The sequence below is a fragment of the Salvelinus sp. IW2-2015 genome, linkage group LG24 (assembly GCF_002910315.2).
Source record: "Salvelinus sp. IW2-2015 linkage group LG24, ASM291031v2, whole genome shotgun sequence".
NCBI classification, from domain to species: Eukaryota; Metazoa; Chordata; class Actinopteri; order Salmoniformes; family Salmonidae; genus Salvelinus; species Salvelinus sp. IW2-2015.
In genome coordinates this window covers 793927-802029 of record NC_036864.1, presented here as the reverse complement: position 1 = coordinate 802029, position 8103 = coordinate 793927, and positions in this window count along the sequence as shown.

Below are 8103 nucleotides of genomic sequence, written 5' to 3'. Positions count from 1 at the left end.
GCACGGTGGCTAGGAAAACTCCTAGAAAGGCCAAAACCTAGGAAGAAACCTAGAGAGGAACCAGGCTATGAGGGGTGGCCAGTCCTCTTCTGGCTGTGCCGGGTGGAGATTATACAGAACTATGCCAAGATGTTAAAAAATGTTCATAAGTGACAAGCATGGTCAAATAATAATCATGAATAATTTTCAGTTGGCTTTTCATAGCCGATCATCAAGAGTTGAAAAACAACAGGTCTGGGACAGGTGGCGGTTCCATAACCGCAGGCAGAACAGCTGAAACTGGAATAGCAGCAAGGCCAGGCGGACTGGGGACAGCAAGGAGTCACCACGGGCGGCAGTCCGACGCATGGTCCTAGGGCCCAGGTCCTCCGAGAGAAAGAAAGGAGAAGGAGAAAATTAGAGAGAGCCAAGATTTTCAAAATGTTCATAAATGACAAGCATGGTCAAATAATAATCAGGAATAAATATCAGTTGGCTTTTCATAGCCGATCATTAAGAGTTGAAAACAGCAGGTCTGGACAGGTAGGGTTCCGTAACCGAGGCAGAACAGCTGAAACTGGAATAGCAGCAAGGCCAGGCGGACTGGGACAGCAAGGTGTCATCATGCCCGGTAGTCCTGACGTATGGTCCTAGGGCTCAGGTTTCAGAGAGAAAGAGAGAACGAGAGAATTAGAGAGAGCATACTTAATTCACACAGGACACTGGATAAGACAGGAGAAGTATCCAGGTAACCAACTGACCCTAGCCCCCCGACACATAAACTACTGCAGCATAAATACTGGAGGCTGAGACAGGAGCGGTCAGGAGACACTGTGGCCCATCCGAAGAAACCCCCGGACAGGGCCAAACAGGAAGGATATAACCCCACCCACTTTGCCAAAGCACGCCCCCGCACTAGAGGGAATCCTCAACCACCAACTTACAATCCTGAGACAAGGCCGAGTATAGCCCACAAAGGTCTCCACCACAGCACAAACCAAGGGGGGGCCAACCAGACAGGAAGATCACGTCAGTAACTCAACCCACTCAAGTGACGCACCCCTCCTAGGGACGGCATGAAAGAACACCAGCAAGCCAGTGACTCAGCCCCTGTACAGGGTTAGAGGCAGAGAATCCCAGTGGAGAGAGGGGAACGGCCTGGCAGAGACAGCAAGGCGGTTCGTTGCTCCAGAGCCTTTCCGTTCACCTTCACACTCCTGGGCCAGCTACACTCAATCATATGACCTACTGAAGAGATAAGTCTTCAGTAAAGACTTAAGGTTGAGACCGAGTCTGCGTCTCTCACATGGGTAGGCAGACTGTTCCCTAAAAATGGAGATCTATAGGAGAAAGCCCTGCTCCCGCTGTTTGCTTAGAAATTCTAGGGACAATTAGGAGGCCTGCGTCTTGTGACCGTAGTAGTACGTATTGGTATGTACGGCAGGACCAACTCGGAAAGATAGGTAGAGCAAGCCATGTAACGCTTTATAGGTTAACAGTAAAACCTTGAAATCAGCCCTTGCCTTAACAGGAAGCCAGTGTAGGGAAGCTAGCACTGGAGTAATATGATCAATTTCTTGGTTCTTGCTAACGTGTTTAGCTAATAGATTTACATATTTTGTCTTCCCTGTAAAACATTTTAAAAATCTGAAATGGTGGCTTTATTCACAAGATGTGTATCTTTCATCTGGTGTCTTGGACTTGTGATTTAATGATATTTAGATGCTACTATCTACTTCTGAAGCTATGCTAGCTATGCTAATCAGTGTGTGGGGGGTGGGGGGTGCTCCCGGATCCGGGGTTGATACTCGTGAAAGGTTAACATCCGGTGAACATGTGTATGTGACCAATAAAATCTGATTGGATTTGATTTGAACTCATTCCTATCTTTTAAATAGTTTGCGTGTTGCATTGATATTTTACTTCAGTATACATAGAATCCATCTGAATAAGCTCTTTTATTGTTCTTTTTTCTTCTTTTAAATAATGCCTGAGCATTAGTGTTTTCCCCAGTGTTAAAAATGTAACATTGGGAGTTATAGTAATCTGATACATTTAAGAAGATAGCTGTGGGAATGTTTTAAACTGTACCTATATGGTAATATTTCTGCATGCATCTGGTGTTCCCTTGATCATTTTACATATACTTTACTGACATCTTTGCCGTGATTGCTATTATTCAAATGAGTATTTTCTGTGATTGTATTAAGCAGAGAGCAGTAGGATAGAAGGGAGTATGAGTGAACCAGCAGTATATTGTATGGTATACAGCAAATTGGTCAATTTTAGCTTGTGTTCTGTGTAACATTTCTAGTGTCGATTCAGAAGTTAAATTTAATGTAACACTCAGTGGTGTAAAATAATCCCAGTGTTGGTGTGTGATTGTGTCATTTGTGACACAATAGAGCAAAACCCCAAACCACGCACATCATTATCATATTTCCCAACTTGCTCTATTGTTTCTTAACAGCTTCTACCCCGAAGCCATAAAACTGCTGCACAAATAATCCATAATCCATAAAACTGCTGAACAATTAATCCTCCCGGACTATTTGCATTGACCCCCTTTGTTTTTACACTGCTGCTACTCACTGTTTATTATCTGTGCAAAGTCACTTTACAAATTACCTCGACTAACATTTACCCCCACACATTGGCTCAGTACCAGTACCCCTTGTATATAGCATCGTTATTGTTATGTACATTTATTGTGTTACTTTTGATTATTTTTTATTTTTTTACTTTAGAATATTTTGTAAATATTTGATTAGTTCTATTCTTTAACTGCATTGTTGGTTAAGGGCTTGTAAGTAAGCATTTCAAGGTAAGATCTAAACCTGTTGTATTCGGCTCATTTTCACCTAAATGACATACCCATATCTAACTGCCTGTAGCTCAGGCCCTGAAGCAAGGATATGCATATTCTTGGTACCATTGTAAAGGAAACACTTTGAAGTTTTTGGAAATGTGAATTGAATGTAGGAGAATATAACACAATAGATCTGGTAGAAGAAAATACAAAGAAAATAACAACTGTTTTTTTCTACCACCGTCTTTGAAATGCAAGAGAAAAGTCCCAGTTCTAGCCACTAGTTTTAGCCATTCTAGCCACTATCACTCTGGTTTTCCGATAGTGTCCACAAGATGGCAGCAGTGTACGTGCAAAGTTTCAGATGGATAACGAAGTATGAGTGAACCACAAGTCCCCAGGTACATTTGGGCAAATCGTGAAGGAGACATTCGCGTTCATATTACATTTTTCTGCAAGAATATCGTCAAATCTGTATACTTGGACTTTGATTTAGCTTTCCAGATATTAGTAGCCATATTATAAGTTCAACATTTGCAAAATAACCAGTTGTTATAACTTCATAACTCTGAATATACTTATATTTTTTGTCCAATATGAAAAGGCATGCTGTTGTACAAGGTTAATAGCTACATTTTATGACATATACATCGTTTCCGGATACTCCCGTAAAGCCCAATTTATTGGCTGTTTGACCCTGATTGGTGCTTATTTGACAAAGATACAATCGTTCAAGTGATGACTTCCCGCGTCATTAGCGTGCCATGAAGGCGTCACTCTCTGACCAAATATGGTATCCTGTAGGATATACTACACCCCTAATGATATAGTGAAGTCTTGTTACCTGCTAGGATCTCTGAGGAATACATACAAACGTGATATGACTTATTGAAACAACGATTAGGGTGAGAGTTTCACAGATTCCTTTCTTTGCAAGTTGAACCAGTGGAAATACAAAATCGATGCTCTATGAACCTTTTTAGGATATGAAAAAGGATTTAATCTAACAAAATAACACTTCATGTTATCTCTGGGACCGATATAAGACACTTATTTGTACCGAAATTTGTTGTTTCTCTAAAATCTGCGATCCTGATATAAGGCGCTGCATGATTTACAACTGTCCCGTTGACGGGACGCCGATACTTAAGTTAAGGGCTTGTAAGTAAGCATTTCAAGGTAAGGTCTAAACCTGTTGTTTTCGGTGCATGTGACAAATACAGTTTTATTTGATTTGATTTCCAGGTTGATTTTTAGAATTGTCTGTTTCAATATCTGTGATTTTGCATGTACATTGATTGGTTGATTAATCCCATGCTACACAAACATACATAACATAAATTTTTCTAATTTATTCCAATCTGTAAGTAGTTAGATTTATTGAACCCGTTACTGAGATATTTGTTCCAGTTTAGAGGATTTAAGTAGTCTCCTTACTCAATCTTCCCTAACCTGGCAGTTTTTCTGAATGCAGGTTCTGGGTGATTAAAAGTTCAAATTGTTAGATATTTTCTCTCTGGCTGGATTCCTATAGGAATTACACATCACTTTGCAAGCCAGCATAATGTGACTTACAAGCTAATAAGGTTGGTGGAACCGTTCATACAGGGTTCTAGGAGTAACCCTTCAAAGATAAAAGGGTTCTTGGTAGAACAGTTCATAGAGGGTTTTAGGAAGAACCTTTTCAAAAATAAAATGGTTCTCGGTAGAACCCTTCATAAAGAGTTCTAGGTTGAACCTTTAGATGATTAAAGGGTTCTTGGTATAAACATTTATAGAGGGATCTATGAATAACTCTTCATAGACAGTCCTAGGTAGAACCATTTACAGGTGTTTTATGATGAAGCCTACATAAATGGTCTACAGTAGGTAGAACCCTCTGCAAAGGATTCTACCTAGCACCAAAAATTATTCCCCTTTGGGGACAAACCGAAGAACCCTATATGGTTCTACTTGGAACCTTTTTCCTAAGCGTGCACACACACACACACACATATTTGTCTCTGCCTCACTAGTTCAGGCAGAGATCAATTCAAGGTGATGAGGAGTGTGTTTCTGTGAAATGGATGGACAGGTCTCCGCTCTTTCTCTCGCTCTCTCTCTCTCTAGGCAGTCATTTGTTGACATAGTTTGAATGATGAGAGGATTCTTGAGAGCCTGACCAGTAGGCGACTAGTAGACAACCAGTAGCCCGGAAGAACAAATAAAGATATAAACACATGTTCTTGAAACACAACCCAATGATTAATTTAAGAACTTTGAACCAATACTGAAAGTCTCCAACCCCTCAGTTTGGCCAATAGTCTTATTGTGGTGATCCTTATCCTTTCCAGAGGGCTGGTCTGATTCTATGTTGATGAACAGTGTTGTCTGTCTGTCCCTAGAGGGGAAACACTGTCCATATTGGAAATAGACTGAGAATGAATTGTTGCTGCTTGTGGAAAACTGCAAATAGATAACAACAGATGCATTCAGCTTATGTTACATGGTGCTCTTTCAAATCAAGTAATTGAGGACATTTGTCGAATGCTGTTTATTTCATGAACCCCAATTCAATGCATTTACCAGCCATTGTATTCTCTACCTCATCTCTTTTATGCTTGTCCTCATTTTAGCCTTTTATTCAAGTGTTTCTTGTGTATTTGATGTTTGAAGTGATTTTTCGGTGTGGCAGGTATTAAAATAGTTTTTGAACGGCACTTCTAGTGCTCCATATTAACACATGAGCTGCCTTCTTATTAGAGCAATTCATCAAATCAGTGGTTCAAATTTGATTAAATCAAATGTAATTATTTATTTTTGACTTTAAAGTCCTCCCTCCAACCAGCTTGATTGAAACACTATTTGTCTCATTAGAATCCATAAAATCTCACTTTAAACAGCGAATAGTGTTTAAAAGTCATTACATTTGTAGATGCCTTAAACTATCTGGTCAAATGAGGACAGACACACACAAACATGTACACTCACACACAAGGTTTGCGCAAATAAAAAAGTACTGTTTTTTTTATGCGTCGTTGAGTCTCCTCTCGCTTTGATGTAATGTCTGATTGTTAATGGCGCAGCACTATCATCATACAGACAATACGTACTGATTAGATGTGTGATCCTGTCTCAATGTTTGTCTAATCTGATTGTCCTGTTGTAACACTGGCACCATCACAAAAACACCCAGACAAGCACTTATCTCCACACAGACTCCACTCAATGGCTCTATTATTAGTAATGTAGGGGCTGGAGAGGGAGAAAGCGAGAGAGAGAGAACATTGTCCTGTTAATCAATGTTACTAATTGAGCATTGCTTTGTCTTATTATCTATCTGCGTCAATATTGATTTGATTACATTGTTTTGTTTCCATTGGCAATGTATGTGTTTAAGACATTCCATACCAATAACGCCGTGTGAATTTGAAAGAGAGAGAGAGGACGGGAGGAGAGAGACAGATACAGAGAGATAAAAAAAATGAATAGAGAGAGTAACAGACAGAGAGCGAGACAGAGGGACAGACAGTGAAAGAGAGAGGGAGAGAGAGCAAGCGAGCAAGAGAGAGAGGGAGAGAGAGAGCAAGAGAGAGAGAGAGCAAACGAGAGAGAGGGAGAGCAAGCGAGAGAGAGAAGGAGAGAGAGAGCAAGCGAGAAAGAAGGTAAGAGAGAGCGAGAGAGAGAGCGAGCATGCGAGAGGGAGGGAGTTGGACATGAGACTGTTCTATGGTGGCGTTTTCCTCCCTGCTCAGTGTCGCTGGCAGCAAGAGATTTACTGTCTGTTTCCACTGTGCGATAGTCCTAATGTTTAATGCACTGTCTGGGGCTGTGTGATTGTGTGTGCGGCTGTTTGTTAGTGAGGTAACGTTTTGGTGTGATTGGGCTGAGTTCTTGCCCCTCCATACACTGAGTATCGCCCGTTGGTCCTGTCACTCAGCCAGTACGGAACCCTGCTGTGATTAGCCAATCAGATTCCCTGCTGTGCCCAGATAACACCTGCCCCCTGAAGCTGGCATCCAATGAGAGTGGATCTGTCACAGACACTAGAGGAGCCCATCAGCTTTCTATAGGCTAGACATGGGTATTCAACTCTTACCCTATGAGGTCCAGAGCCTGCTGGTCATCTCTTCTACCTGATAATTCATTGCACACACCTGGTTTCCCAGGTCTAAATCAGAACCTGATTAGAAGGGAACAATGAATACATGCAGTGGAACTTGAGTTTGAGTTGACTAGACCTACTAAACTGAACAAAAATATAAACACAACAAGCAACAATTTCAACGATTTTACTGAGTTACAGTTCATATAAGGAAACCAGTCACTTGAAATAAATAAATTAGGCCCAATCTATGGATTTCACATGACTGAGCAGCGGCACAGCCATGGGTGGTCCTGGGAGGGCATAGGCCCACCCACTTGGGAGCCAGGCCCACCCACTGGGGAGCCAGGCCCAGCCAGACAGGAACACTCCTCAGTTTCATCAGCTGTCTTAAATCATTAATTGAGAGCATTCTGTCCTACTGCTTGACCTGCTGGTTTGGGAATATCAAGCTTGCACAGAAAAATAGGTTGGGCAAGATAGTCAGGACTTGTGGGGAAATCATGGGGCAGCAACAGCAAGAGCTGTCATCTCTCTACCTGGGCAGAGCCCTCCAAAAGGTGAAAAAATGTGTGGTTGACTCTTCCCATCCACCCTACCCGAATTCCAGCTCCTTCCCTCTGGCTGCAGGTACAGACTACCTAAGCTTAAAAAAAATAAGGCTATGTACTCTTTTATTCAGAATGCAATTCCGCAACATAACAAAATGTTGGACTAATTGCACTTATCACATATACCAATACAAAATAGATAGCAAAGGATATGTTTTATGACTGGTGTAAAATGAATTGCCTCTCTGAGTCTGAATCTGACTCTGAAATAACTCCAAACGTAGCCCACAGGCCTAGGACACCTGGGACACAGTTGGAGAGCACATAGCCTAGTGAAATATGTTCTTATACACCCAGTCATTGAAAACAGAGTTTTGACTGGCCACTATTTAAAAGAGGATCCCAACTTCCTTGTGCTGCTATATATGTTGCTAAATTCTTAAAAATAAGCACATTAATCCGCTTTATAACTGGTGAAGCCTACCTGGCATTGGTATATTAAAAACGTAACCGAACATAACCTCCATTCGCGATTCGAGTGCAGGCTGCGGATGACATGGTTTTTTTTGTGGGCCAATTGAAATAAAAAATAATTCCACACATACAGTATAAGAAAATCTTGTCTTCTAAATGAACCAGTGTGCCCTCAGCCATATGGCATAGCCATATCAAGGTCTAAT